This window comes from Marmota flaviventris, chromosome 4 (assembly GCF_047511675.1).
Source record: "Marmota flaviventris isolate mMarFla1 chromosome 4, mMarFla1.hap1, whole genome shotgun sequence".
Lineage (NCBI taxonomy): Eukaryota > Metazoa > Chordata > Mammalia > Rodentia > Sciuridae > Marmota > Marmota flaviventris.
In genome coordinates, this window is record NC_092501.1 from 24,943,801 (window position 1) to 24,956,748 (window position 12,948).

Here is a 12,948-nt window from a genome sequence, read left to right on the forward strand (position 1 = left end):
TTATCGTGAGGCATATAACAAAAAGACTGACCTATGTTGATGAGTCCCAAATCTCTAATTCCGAATTCCAAATCCAGACCTACCTAAAACTGCCTCTTTGTATCTCCTGTGATTGCTTGGAGTTACTGTATTTCTAAAAGTGAACTTAAGGAAAAAATAAATAAAAGTGAACTTAAGTAGGGTACAGTGGTATGTTTGTTTTCCCCCCCCACACACACACATATATACACACATGCACATGCATATTTATATACATACATACACATATATATATTTGTGTAAAAAGAAATATATTAAAGTGAACTTGTAATCTCCCTTGAGAATCTCCTTCCACTTCTTTGATTTTGTTTTTATGTCCCACTTTGTTCCTCTGCTTGTGCAATTCTTTATTCCTTGAATTTCTTCCCCTGCCCTACTTCAGCTGTTGAAATTCTTAAGGTTCCAGTGCTGTCTCTTCCATGTACCCTTCTCTGGTGCTGCCAATGGAAAGTAACCATCTCACCCTTGAACTGTCCTCCTTCTGCCCACAGCCTTTGCAGAACTCACAGTACTCCTCATGTCCTGCTGTTATTTGTGTGCTTGTCTAAGCTGAACTGGGAGCTCCTAAGCACAACTCATCTTTTACATCTAGCTCTCTCTCTCAGCCCTTGTCACGGTATTAAATGGGTATGAGGTAGAAAAAAAATACTCTCCTATAAAACCACTTGGAAAAGTCTTTGACCTAACCCCAAGAGTGAGATCCATAAAAGAAAAAAAATCAATAAATTTGACTTCATCCAAATTAAAATATCATTCTCCATAAAAGGTTGCGCTATAATACGACATTACCTATTGAAGTGCTTTAAACAAAATCCTAAGAACCCCAAGTACTCATAATGATTCAGAACAAGTCTAACCTTTTTTTTTTTTTTTTTTTGGTAGTCCTGGGGATTGAACCTGAGGCCTCACACATGGTAGGCAAGTGCTCTACCATGGAGCTACATTCTCAGCTCTGGATATTCTTACCTATTGCTGGTAAGAATATAAATGGTATACTACTCCAGAAAAACACTGTGGGTACTTCCTAGGCATGGGCAAGGCCCTGGGTTCAATACCCAGTGCTGCAAACAATTAAAACAACAACAACAAAAATAAATAAATTGGCAGTTTCTTACAAAGTTGATATGTATTTATCACATGATCCAGTAGTCTTACTCCTGATTATTTAACCTAGAAAAATAAACCTGTGTTACACAAAAATCTGTTCATGATTACAGTCATGGTAGCACAATGCCTGTAATCACTGAAAGTTCAAGGTCAGCCTGGACAATTTGGCCAAACTCTGCTCAAAATAAAAAGGAGTGGAAATATAGCTCAGTGGTAGAATGCTCCTGGGTTTGATCCCCAACACTGAGGAAAAAAATGTGTTCATGAATTTCATAGCACCTTTCTTTATATATATTTAGTTGTAGTTGGACTCAATACCTTTATTTTATTTATTTTTATGTGGTGTTGAGGATCAAACCCAGGACCCTGCGCATGCTAGCAAACACTCTACTGCTAAGCCACAACCCCAGCCCATAGCAGTTTTCTTTATAATAGAAACAACCCAGATGTCTTTCAACAAGTGAACAGGAATACAAGCCATGATATAGCCATACCATGGAATATTATTCAACATTGAAAAATAATAAACTATATATAGCTGGGTGCAGTGGTGAATGCCTGTAATCCCAATGACTCCAGTAGCTGAGATAGGAGGATCAAGGTCAGCCTGAGCAATTTAGGAAGGTCCTAAGCAACTTAGTGAGACCCTGTCTCAAAATTTAAAAAAGGACTGGGAATGTAGGTTAGTGGTAAAGTGCCCCTCTCTGGGTTCAATCCCTAGTACCAAAACATAAAAAATAAATAAACTATATGCAACAATTTAAGTGGATCACAAGGGTATTTTGCTGAGTGAACAAAGCTAACCTCAAAAATGTTATGTATTTTATTGTTTCATTTATATAACAATCTTGAAGTGTCAAAAGTATAGTGATGGAGAACAGATCAGCAATTGATAGGATTAGGGATAAGGGAGGATGTAACTGTAAAGGGGTAAAATGGGGGAGAGGTTTTTGTGATGGAATAGTTCTGTTACTCAAATTAATACATACAATAATTTATAAAATAAGAGAGAAATCCAAATAAAGTCTGTAGCTAAATTAATGTGCTGTGTCAATATCATTTTCCTAGTTTTGATAATGTGTGGTTATATAAGAAGTTATCATAGGGGAACCAGGTAAATTTTACATGGGAACTTCTTGTACTATTTTTGCAACTTCTTATGAGTCTTAAAGTATTCCAAAGTAAGATATGTATAAAAATAGGCAAATGTTCTTAGGAGGTACATGCTGAGGTATTTAGAATTGCAGTATCATGGTTTATGTAACTTACTTTCAAATGATTTGGCAAAAACAGTACACACACACACACACACAGGAGATAAAGCAGGTATGTTAAAATGTTAACAGTGGTGGGCTAGGGATGTAACAAAGTTGGTAGAATGCTAGGTGAGCAGGTACAAGGCCCTAGGTTTGATCCTCAGGACTGAAAAAAAAAGTGAATTTATTGTATTAGCCCTGCAGCTTTATTCTAGATTTTAAACATTTTAAAATGTTAGAAAAATTATTAATATATAGTTAGGTAGGTAAAAAGAATACAAGAAGAAAATATCACCCAAATATGGGATTGAATCAGTGACCTTCAAGCTAATATTCTCCTAAGTCTGGCTATTTATAAAGTCCTCTCCACATTCCCTCTGCCCAACAACAGAAAATTCTACTGTTTTGGACTAACAGAGAAAGGTCAGAATTCATACTCTGTTGGAAGTGTGCTGCTCAGAGTCCTGGGTGTTGTAATCATCATTTACATTAACAGAACCCTGGCTATGGGCCAGATGCTATTGCAGGGACAAATGTAGCTAGATGTGATAAAAGGTGTCAATTTTCTCAGAGTAATTTAATTTTTTAATATGGAATCATATGAAATATATCATTTACTGTGCTATAATGTTTTTTACTTCATAAATCAGACATTTTCTTACATCAATTATATGTATCTGCTTACTTCTTTTCACAGTTCAATACAAAGTTTACTTACATGGGTGTGCTTTAATTTGTCAATCTTTGTTGTTGGATTTTTGGGTTGTTTCTACTTTTTGTCTGTTAAAAACAGCAGTCTAAGGACTGGGGTTGCGGCTCAGCGGTAGAGTGCTTGCCTAGCACGGGCGAGGTGCTGAGTTCAATACTCAGCACCACATAAAAATAAATAAATAAAATAAAGGCATTGTGTCCAACTACAACTAAAAAAGGTTTAAAAAAAACCCCAGCAGTCTAAATTTCATGAAGAAAGGAAAAAGAAATACATTGCTTGAGAGAAATCCAGTCTACATCTTTACCTTGTCTCAGTCAACCAACCGATCAATATTTATCAAACACCTACTGCATGTGCAATTGCATGCTTGGTGCTGTGTGAGAGAAAACATGAGACATACTCACTATTCCTAAAAGGCTTATGATCAAGCATCTCTCACTGATGATCAAGGCTGTGGCTTTGGCTCAGTGCTATAGTACTTGCTTTGCATCTAGGTGCAAGATCCTAGGTTCAACCCCCAGTACCAAAAAAAAAAAAAAAAAAAAAAAAAGAGCTTATGATCAGTTGAAGAGATGTGCTAACTTGTCCTAACTTCAGGACCATCGGAAGCCTATATGTATTCAACATGAAACATACATAGTAGGTACTACAACAAAGCCCACTCCTTTTCTTTGACTGATTTTTAGATTAGTTTTTTTTTTTTTTCAGCTGAAAAAAGATGCTTGCATGAGCATATCATTAAAGAACATTGGGAAGGCTCATACCCCAAACTTTTCTGGAGAAAGAGGAATGTTTTTAACAAAGAAACATGAAAGAATCCCATCTGATTCAAATGTAAAAAAGAAAGAAAGAAACATGAAAGAACGTGACACCAAGCTAAGTCAAACTTCTATTCATCTTTTGTTTACTACATGAAAGATAAAAATGAATTTTGAGTCCGTTGGTTAGCTCAGTTGATGGCAATAATTCTGTATATGTAGTTGTAGTTCTGTTCCCAGATATGATTGGTTCAGTTCTGCATTGTATTGTTTTGATGCACAGCCTTTCTCCCTGCCAAACTAGTTCCATATTTTTGCTTAGTGTTGCTTTTCTTTTCTTTCTCCCCCTTTTGTGTGTATGTGCATGTGGGTGTGGTGCCAGGGACTGAACCCAGGTCCATACACATGCTAGGCAAGTGCTCTACCACTGAGGGTGTTTGGGGTTTCTTGCTGACCATTATTATTTTAAAATGAAACTGAAACAAAAGTTTCTGTGTTTTGACTTCATCAGTCTCTCTTGGTGTGCAAGCCTGTCTGTGTATTCATATTATCTTGCGTTCTCTGTTTGTCTGATCCTTCCTGCTTCTCAGAATTTTCTCTTCATTCACCTACTTCTAAGTTGAGGCGAGGCTGAACCACAGTCCTGAGCCCCAGGATTAGGAAAAACAAGGAGACTCACCTGATCCGTTGTACTTCGGTACCTTGGACAGCTCCCTGGCCTTCCTGCTGTGGGTGCCTGTGCTAAATGTGGACCACTTCACGAATTTTTTGTCATCCTTGTGGTAGGTGCCTCCTTCACTGAGTCAGAATGAATATGAATCTGGGGCTGGGGAGCACTTCCCTAGTATGAGGGAAGCCCTGGGTTGGATTCCTGGCACCATGAAAACAAAAAACAAGAAAAGAAGAAATGAATCTGAAAACCTGGCACAGTGGTGTATGGCTGTAATTTCAGCAGCTTGGGAGGCTGAGGTTGGAGGTTCAAGGTGAGCCTGGGCAATGCAATGAGACCCTGCCTCAAAATTAAAAAAAAAAAAAAAATGCTGGGGTTGTAAAGCGGTAGAGCGCTTTCCTAGCATCTGTGAGGCACTGGGTTTGATCTTCAGCACCACATAAAAATAAATAAATAAATGTATTGTGTCCATCTACAACTAAAAATAAAAAATAAATTTGATAAGGTGTGGGGTGGGGAGTTAGCTCCGGGATAGAGTACCCCCTGGGTTCAATCCTTAACTACCACAAAACAAAACAAAAAAAATTAATAAATCATTTGGCCCACCCTTGTCTTTTCTGATTACCAGAGAAAGGATTCCAGTCAGAAATGGTTCAGGATTTTTTTTTTTTAAGAGAGAGAGAATTTTTAATATTTATTTTTTAGTTTTCGGCAGACACAACATCTTTGTTTTTGTATGTGGTGCTGAGGATTGAACCCAGGCCGCACACATGCCAGGCGAGCGCGCTACCGCTTGAGCCACATCCCCAGCCCCGGTTCAGGATTATTAATTGCCTGGCTGGGGAAAGAGACAAGGGACTGGGAGGCTTCTTCATCCTCCGCTCTTCCTATACTTACGTGTCTGCTAATGACTGGGGGGGAAATTCTTTCATTTCAACTCAGCAGATTTATGGACCAAACTTTTTCTTCCCTGGAAACAGTAAGGCCTAATACAGATACTCTCTGAGAAGGAAACAAAGGAACTGTAGTTTAAGTAAGAAAACTGTCCATCCTATGGGCTGGTCTCCAGGGGAAATAAGGGAAAAGAACAGAAGGCATGGGAACCCCAGAAGGGTTGGAGAGGGAATGTCAGAGCATTTGGGAAAGTCTGAGGTCTCTAAAAGCAGACTTGCTCAGCTTATGCAGTTCACACCAGTTGCCTTGAGCCCAAAATCAAAAGGTATGCTTTACACTTTCCTAAAGTGAGAAGAGAAATCTTTCTCTTAGTATCTTCTCTTCCAAATAGGCAAAGCAAGAGGCATAAGGCTTGTTTTCAATAGGTAATTATGTAATGACTTGACGAATTTTGTGGGGGTTTTTTTGTTTTGTTTTGTTTTGTTTTTGGTATCTGGGATTAAACTCAGGGGCACTCCTCAGCCCTATTTTGTATTTTATTTAGAGACAGGGTCTCATTGAGTTACTTAGCACCTCACTATTGCTGAGGCTGGCTTTGAACTTGAAATTCTCCTGCCTCAGCCTCTCAAAACTCTGGGATTATAGGCATGTGCCACCATCCCTGGCACGTTCTTCTTTTCTCACAAGAAACTTAAGAAGGGAGGAAGGGAGGAAGGAAGGAAGGAAGGAAGGAAGGAAGGAAGGAAGGAAGGAAGAGTTTTATTATTCCCCTTTTCTAAATAAATAAACTGCGACAGTGAGGGGTTAGGCAATTTGCCCAAGGTGGCACAACTAGAAAATGGCATAGCTGGGTCTCAAACAAGTGTCTGTAACTCCAAGCTGGTTTTCTTTCTTTCCCACCTTTTTTCCTGAATTGGAACTCTTTTTGTATGTGGTAAAATCTACATTACATTACTATTTTAACCATCTTAAGTGTACAATTCAGTGGCATTAGTTACATCCACATGTTGTATGGCCATCATCACTCTTTCTTTCTTTTTTGTACTAAGGGTTTAATCTGGGGTACTTTGCCACGGAGACCCATCCCCAGCCCTTCCTTCCTTCCTTTCCTTTCTTCCTTCCTTCCTTTCTTTCTTTTCTTTTTTTTAATTTTGAGACAGGCTCTTGCTAAGTTGCTTAGGGCCTCACTAAATTGCTAAGGCTAGCTTAGAATTTGTGATCCTCCTACCTCAGCCTCCTGAATCTCTGGGATTACAGGCATGCACAACTGTGCCTGGTTTTCCTTGCTATCTATTTCTAAGAATTTTCCATTGTCCCAAATAGAAGCTGGACTCAGTAAGCAATAACTCCATAAGGAGTTATTCCATCCCCTGGAAACCTCTATTCTATTTTGTATCTCTATGTACTTGACTATTCTATTATTTCACTTACAGCAGTGTCTTCAGGATTTATCCATGCCATAGCTCATGTCAGAACTTTATTTATCTTTATAGCCTGATAGGGTCTTGTGGTTGCAAATGGCCAAGATTCCCCAAAATATGAGGGGTTATTGTCAAAACATTGCAGAATTAAGGAAGACAGAAATCTCAGCCTATCAATTCACAATAGCTAGATGCCCTCCAACAGATGAACAGATGAATGGATAAAGAAAATGTAGAATATATACACAATGAAATATTACTCAGCTATAAAGAAGAATGAAATTATGGCATTTTCAGGTAAATGGATGGAGGTGGAGAATATCATGCCAAGTGAAATAAGCTAAGCCCAAAAAACCAAAGGCCGAATGTTTTCCCTTATAAGCAGATGCTGAACCATAATGGGGGGAGTGTAGGGAAGAATGGAGGAAATTTGGATTGGGCAGGAGAGGGGAGAGGGTGTGGGGTGGGAAGAATAGCGAAATGGGATAGACATTATGACCCTATATATACATGTACAATTACATGAGAATTTTAATATTTATTTTTTAGTTTTCAGCGGACACAACATCTTTGTTTGTATGTGGTGCTGAGGATCGAACCCGGGCCGCATGCATACCAGGCGGGCGCGCTACCTCTTGAGCCACATCCCCAGCCCTGCATCTACTTCTGTGACTTCACAAATCATGGGCCAGCAGTGTCTACGTCTGAGTTGATGTGTACTTTGCAGGTGTCCCTGCACATAATTGCCATCTGGTGATATGTAATTTGAAGGTGCTTGGGATATTCTCAGCTTACATCAAGCTGTTTTCTTAAAATTTCTGAATAGGGCTGTCTCTCTAAGACTGAAAGTGTGTTTTCAGTTCTCTTGCCAAGTCTGGAGTAACAGGAAGATATTCAGAATACAGGACACACTGAGGTGTTAGCAAATCCACGAGGTGGGACACACTTCCAGTAAGCTGTGGGAAAAAGACTGGATTGTGAGATCAGGCCATTTATAGTTCTGTGACTGTGACAGAGAATGTGGTGCTCACCAAATATCACATAAATATCTCACGTTCCCTTCCCCACTACATTTCCCAGAATCCCTTGTAGTAGGCTGTATCAGGAAGTGATCCATGTTCTCTCTACTTTCTGGTATATATGAGTTTGCAAAATCCCCAAAACAGAAACAGACTGGATCCCTGAGTCATCATTTGGAATGGTACTATCCTGGGGAGCATCCTGATTTTTCATGAGCAGGAAATAAACCTCTAAGCATTAAGCCCTGGAGACTTTGAAATTTGATTGTTATTGCAGTATAACCTAGAGTCACCCTATTACAGTCACTGACTAGGAGTGTGTCTTCAGTCTTCATCATCCTCGTCTGAAGCATAAGAGAGTTGCACCAGATAATCTCAAAGATCATATTCATAATTCCTATTCATAATTCCTAATTGACTGTATCCTATTAACTTTTTTTTTTTCTGGTACCAGGGATTTAACCCAGGAGTGCTTGACCACTAAGCCACATCCCCAACCTTTTTTTTTTTTTTTGAGACAAGGTCTCACTGAGTTGCTTAGCGCCTCACCGTTGCTGAGGCTGGCTTTAAACTCGTGATCCTCCTGCCTCAGCCTCCTGAGCCACTGGGATTACAGGTGTGTGCCACCGTGTCCGGCCCACTTCTTTCCATTCTTTTTTTTTTTTTTTTTTTTTTTTTAATACTTATTTATTAGTTTTCGGCGGAGACAACATCTTTGTTTGTATGTGGTGCTGAGGATCAAACCCGGGCCACACGCACGCCAGGCGAGCGCGCTACCGCTTGAGCCACATCCCCAGCCCCATCTTTCCATTCTTAACTGCCATTAAAGTATATGATTTCTTACTTGAGGCATTCTCACAAAAGCCTCCTCTTTGGCCCCCATGTCTCTAGGCTCACACATTTCAGTCTTCTCACTTTCTCAGTATAGATCCTGTCACCTTCTTCCTAAAACCTTCACTGGATACCCATTACATGAATGAAGTCCATGTGATGTTGGACATTTGAGATCCTTGATAGACTGTAATTGGTTCTTTGTGCAGAGTTCTCTTTCCTTCACTGTACTGTGGGCTTCTTGAGGCCCAGTACCATACCTGTTACAATTTATAGCCTCTTTTTTATTTTATTTTTCAAAATATTTTTTTAGTTGTCAATGGACCTTTGTTTTATTTATTTATACAAGGTGCTGAGAATTGAACCCAGGGTCTCACACATGCTAGACAGGCGCTCCACCACTGAGCCAAAACCCAGCCCTAGCTTCTCTTTCTTTTTTTAAGCCTCCCTTATACTTTGTTTTTGCACTCAGGGATGCTCTACCACTGAGCTACATATCCAGCCCCTTTTTACTTTTTGGGTCATAGTCTCACTAAATTTCTGAGGCTGGCCTCAAACTTGTGATCCTCCTGCCTCAGCCTCCCAAACCACTGGGATTTTAGGCATGTGCCACTGTGCCTGGCCAACTAATGCCTATTGAAGTTGAAAGTCAAATATCTCCAAACTAGAAAAGGAGCTCTCATAAAATGATAAAAACCTACAAATGAATTGGAGTGATAAAGGTTGCCAGTATCATACCTACTGAAAATATGTAGAATGTGTGTGTTAAAGTGCAGAATATAGGCAGGTTCAGTGGCGCATGCCTATAATCCCAGCAGCTCTGGAGGCTGAGGCAGGAGGATCACAAGTTCAAAGGTTCATCATGTACAATTCTTTTTATTTTACTGCTTTTTTTTTTTTGCAGTACTGGGAATTGAACTCAAGGCCTTGCACATGCTAGGCAAGCACTCTACCACTAAGCTAGATCCCCAGCCCACAATGGATTATTAATAAGCTATTTTGCATCAGAAACCATGGAAACTAAAGGTAGTAAATAGCTATTTTGCATCAGAAACCATGGAAACTAAAGGTAGTAAATGACATGTTCACAGGCTCAAAGAAAAAACAAAACTGTCAACAAGAATTCTATATCCAGCAAAACTATTTTTCAAAAATGAAGGAGGCAATAAAAGAGAAATTAAGACATTCCAGGGTAAACAAAAACAGAGTTCATTGCTAGTACACCTTCCCTATAATAAATATTAAAAGTATCACACGAACAAATAAAGAATGCATTAAGAGATAAAGATTATGATGATAATCAAGCTGGCCATGGTGGCACAGGCCTGTAATCCCAGCAGATTGGGAGACTGAGGCAGGAGAATTGTAGGTTTTAGGCCAGCCTCAGTAATTTAGTGGGGCCCTAAGGAACTTAGTGAGAACCTGACTCAAAACAAAAAATAAAAAGGGCCAGGGACATGGCTTAGTAGTTAAGCCCCTGGGTTCAGTCCCCAGTACAAAAAAAAAAAATCAATCACGAAGACAACAATTATAAAAATATATGCACCTAATAAAAGAAACTCAAAATATATGAAGGAACTATTGACCACATTGAAAAGAAAATAACTTTTAATTTTTTATAGGTGCACTCTAATTATACATAATAGTGGAATTCATTGTTACATATTTGTACATCCACACAACATAATTTGGTCAAGTTCATTCCCAATTATCTTCTTTTTCCCTCCCATTCTCTCTCCTCTGGCCTCCTTCCTCTCTAGAAAGAAAAATAGTTTGTTAATAATAGTGGGACGTTTCAATACTTCATTTCCATTAATAAATAGAATAACAAGAAAGACCAGTAATAAAATAGAGAATGTTAACATAAATTTAACACTATAACCAAATAGACCTAATGGACATGTATAAAATACTCCGCAGCAGAATACAGTCTTCTCAAGTGACACAGAACATTGTTCAGGATAGGCTATGTGTTAAGACAAAAAAATAAGTCTCAATAAATTTCAAATACCAAAGTCACACAAAATATTTTCTCTTACCACAACAAAATTAAACTAGAAACCAATAGCAAAAAGGAAATTTGGAAAATAATGATTATATGGAAATTAGGTCACATGCTCCTAAATAACCAAAAAATAAAACACAAGGGAAATTAGCAAATACTTTTAAGATGAATGAGGAAAAAAATACAATATTCCAAAGCTTATGAGATGTAACAAAAGTGGTACCCCGAGGGAAATTGATATCTGAGAACATGCACATTAAAGAATAAGAATGAGGGGCTGGGGATGTGGCTCAAGTGGTAGCGCACTTGCTTGGCATGCGTGCGGCTCGGGTTCGATCCTCAGCACCACATACAAACAAAGATGTTGTGTCCGCTGAAAACTAAAAAATAAATATTAAAATTCTCTCTCTCTCTCTCTCTCTCTCTCTCTCTCTCTCTCTCAAAAAAAAAAAAAAAAAAAAGAAAAAAGAAAAAATTTTCAAAAAAAAGAATAAGAATGAGGGCCAGGCATGGTGGCACATGCCTCTAATCCCAGCAACTCTGGAGGCTGAGGAAAGAAGATCACAAGTTAGTGAGACCTTGTTTCGAAATAAAAAACAAAAAGGGCTGGGAATGAAACAGTGGTTAAGTGTCCCTGGGTTCAATCCCCAGAAACAGAAAAGAACAAGAATGAAATTAGTTACCTACCTTTCTGCTTTAAGGAACCAGAAAAAGAATACAAAGGAACACCAGAGAGGGAATATGAAATATTAGAGGGGACTTACATGAAATAGAAAATAGAAGACAATAGAGAAAATTAATTAAACAAAAGTTCAGCTGGTGTGGTGGCACATGCCTGTAATCCCAGTGGCTTGGGAGGCTGAGATAGGAGAATCATGAGTTCAAAGCCAGCCTCAGCAACAGTGAGGCACTAAGCAACTCAGTAAAACCCTGTCTCTACTAAAATACAAAAACAGGGCTGAGGATGTGGCTCAGTGGTCGAGTGCCCCTGAGTTCAATCCCCAGTACCAAAAAAAAAAAAAGTCCATTCTTTGAAAAAAAACCAATAAATCTGACATTTCGCTAGACTGCCCAAGAAGAAAAAGGAAAAGATTCAAGTTACTAAAATCAGAAAGGAAAACAGTAATATTATTGCTGAATGTACAGAAATAAAGAGGAATATAACAATATACCTGAAAATTAGATAATTTAGGGGAAATGAGAAAATTTCAAGAAACACAAAACTACCTGTCTTAGTCCACTTTGTCTTGGGACAGGCTGAGTACTTTGTAAAGAAAATAGGTTTATTTGCCTCACAATTCTGGTGGTTGTGTTGTGGTGTGAACTGATAAATACAATCAATAAGAAAAGTTATAGGTTACATATTAGTAAAAAATATAGTTCATAGATATGAGATTTTGATAAGTGAGATAAGACAATTATAAATCAAGAATTGTCATAGACAGGCCTAAGATTCCAGGTTTTTTTTTTAATATTTATTTCTTAGTTGGAGGTGGACACAATACATTTATTTTATTTATTTATATGTGGTGCTGAGAATTGAACCCAGGGCCTCACACATGCTAGGCGAGTGCTCTACCACTGAGCCACAACCCCAGCCCCTAAGACTCAATTTTGCTGCCTTCTATAAAAAACTATTGGAAGAGCTTTTTTTTTTGAGAAACTGAAATGAAAGCTGTTTTCTTATTTTTAAAAAAAAAATTCTTTCTGGGGCTGCGGATGTGGCTCAAGTGGTAGCACGCTCGCCTGTCATGCGTGCGGCCCGGGTTCGATCCTCAGCACCACATACAAACAAAGATGTTGTGTCTGCCAATAACTAACTAAATAAATAAATATTTTAAAAAAAAATTCTTTCTGTACTTTGTACCCCATGAATTGTATCCCACTCAGGATGCAGCTGTGGTCGAGATGAGCTACATCCTGGGTTTGGATGCCCTTGTGGGTCTACGTGACTTTGAAGTAGATTCTTGCCTGCCGACCCCCACCCAAATTCAGAGTGCTACAGTCTAGCACCTGCTTGAACCCAGGACTGTGGTCAACTGAACTCTAAAACTAATGCTTTTTTTAAACTTCTGTTTATCATCCCTTGCTTGCTGACCAGAAAATTCCAGTCCTTCCTAGAGCCCACAGGTCCCACTTATTAATGTTTTAATTTCTATGATTGACTAGTTTACAGGACAACAAGCAAGTCACTGAGTTGTGGTTTTTGTGTATATTCTCTTTGGATATACCAAGA